Source organism: Arachis ipaensis, chromosome B10 (assembly GCF_000816755.2).
Source record: "Arachis ipaensis cultivar K30076 chromosome B10, Araip1.1, whole genome shotgun sequence".
Taxonomy (NCBI): domain Eukaryota; kingdom Viridiplantae; phylum Streptophyta; class Magnoliopsida; order Fabales; family Fabaceae; genus Arachis; species Arachis ipaensis.
Window position 1 is genome coordinate 34,579,794 of NC_029794.2, and position 2,265 is coordinate 34,582,058.

Genomic DNA, 2,265 nt, shown 5'->3' on the forward strand with positions numbered 1-2,265 from the left:
ATTGTTGGATGGGTGATTTTGAATATCTCAAAGAGGCTTTTAACTTGCCATGATTATGGAAGTTTTGGAAAGAGGATGCCGAGAGTGGCATTGTTTTGAAAGGAGAATTTACCTTGACTAAAAGTGGCTTATGAGCCTGAGATGATTTGAGAAATGAGATCTTTAAAGCCAAGGCTAAAAAGAGTTGAAATTTGATTTCAAAGTGAAATGAATTGAGAAAAAGTGATTTATGGCTTCAAAGTTGATTTTATGAAATTGTTGATGTTGGATTGTGGAAGTGCTGTTTTGTTATGAGCCTGAGATGATTTGAGAAATGAGATCTTTAAAGCCAAGGCTAAAAAGAGTTGAAATTTGATTTCAAAGTGAAATGAATTGAGAAAAAGTGATTTATGGCTTCAAAGTTGATTTTATGAAATTGTTGATGTTGGATTGTGGAAGTGCTGTTTTGTTATGAGCCGAAATGGCTGTGTATGATTATGAATTTTGGCTGGTTCTAGATTGAACTATGAGCTGGATGGTTGACTATGAGTCATGAATTTAACCCGGATGGCTGAAATGAATGTTGATTTATGGCTGAGAATAAATTCATATATGCTGAGATATTGATATTGTGATTTTTGCACTTCCACTTATCTGAGATACGAGTTTCCCTGGGTGGAAGCAGTGGCTAGCCACCACGTGCTCTAGGTTGAGACTCGATACTCTGCTGACCCTATGTCGTAAGTGTGGCCGGACACTGTGAAAGTCCCGGATAAGCTCGCCCCCGTGAATATACACCAGTGAGGGTGTTGGATATGGATTATGATTATGATCATGATGATGATCGAGAAATAACTCGAGTTGGGGATGCACGACAGAGGGACAGTCCAATGGTTAGCTACCAGGACTTGTCAGGCTGGCTTTATAACTGACAGATGATATCATCAGCCACTAGGACAGGCATGCATAATATGCATCTATGTGACATTGTTTGGGTGTGCATATTGTACTTAGTTTACCTTTGACACTACTTGTGATTAACTGCTAATTGTTCTACTTGCAATAACTGTTTGTTTGTGCTTGAACCTTCCTATTTGTGTTTGCGACTGGGACTCTGTTGGACTGTGGTGATTGGTTGTTGGTTGGGTTGTTTGGGCATAGGGCCGTGGTTGAAATGAGATGGACCGATGGTTGGTTTCGGTTTTGTGTTTCGGGTTTGGAAAAGTATGAAAGGCTATTTGGTTCAGCTTAGATAAATATTTTGAAAGGCTTTTAAGTTTTTAAGAATTAAACCGTTCCTCTTTCAGAAAAGATTTCAGACTTCTCTTTTATAATAAACCGTTGCTTTTGAAAAGATACATAAGGCGGTTATCAATCACTGTAACGATTTTATCTCTCGTATCCTATTATAGTAATTCTGCAACCCTACGGTGAGAACCCTTTCGAAGATGATGTTCTCATCCCCTACAATATCCCCTTTCAGGATATGGACGCAGAAGTCACGAAGAGCTTATCTAGTTGTTGTCGTGATGTTTGTATTGCTTTAGTTATTGTTTACTGTTCCCTCGCCTTTATCTTTATACATTCTGTAAGAGGGATAAGAATTGTATTGGTTAATGCTTGTAAAGTTATTTAATATATATACATATGTATGTACTCTTTGTGTGTTTTGTAAGTTGTATGGTAGGTATGGATGTACGTTACCTAACAAAAGTATTTTGGAGCGGTTTTGCGGTTTAAAGTTTTAAACAGGCTCATATTTTAGTATTAAATAGTATAAAAGTCGTCGTAATGTCCGACCTATCAGAGTCGCGCAGCCGGAAGCGTGAACTTTGGTAGTTAGGGTGTTACACAGAGTCCTTTCTGCCTCAACCCGAATTGACGGCAACCAACAACTCGACTCCACTTGCTTTCTCAACCACCACAACGACTCTAATTGCAACACATAATGATCCGGACTACTCTTTGAGAGTTAGTTTTTGTAAGTTGTATTGTATGTATGGACGTACATTACATAATAAAGGTACTTTGGAGCGGTGTTGCGGTTTAAAGTTTTAAACAGGCTCATATTTTAGTATTAAATAGTGTAAGAGTGGTCGTAATGTCTGAGCTATCAGAGTCGCGCAGCCAGAAACGTAAACTTTGATAGTTAGGGTGTTACATTTAGTGTACACATTACATAGTTAATACTTAATTAAAATCATGTGAACTTTTTATATGATAAATATATATATCTATGCATAAAAAAAAAAAAAATTAACAATGAAAAGGTTAACAAAAAATATA

At 37.1% G+C, this 2,265-nt stretch overlaps 1 long non-coding RNA gene across 1 annotated transcript in view; it reads left to right on the forward strand.

Moving 5' to 3' along the window:
- LOC110267748 overlaps positions 1-1,545 on the forward strand; it is a 3,999-nt gene extending 2,454 nt beyond the window's left edge. Inside the window, exon 3 of the long non-coding RNA XR_002355648.1 lies at positions 1,463-1,545. This is a non-coding gene — a long non-coding RNA (uncharacterized LOC110267748). The remainder of the gene's footprint in view (positions 1-1,462) is intronic.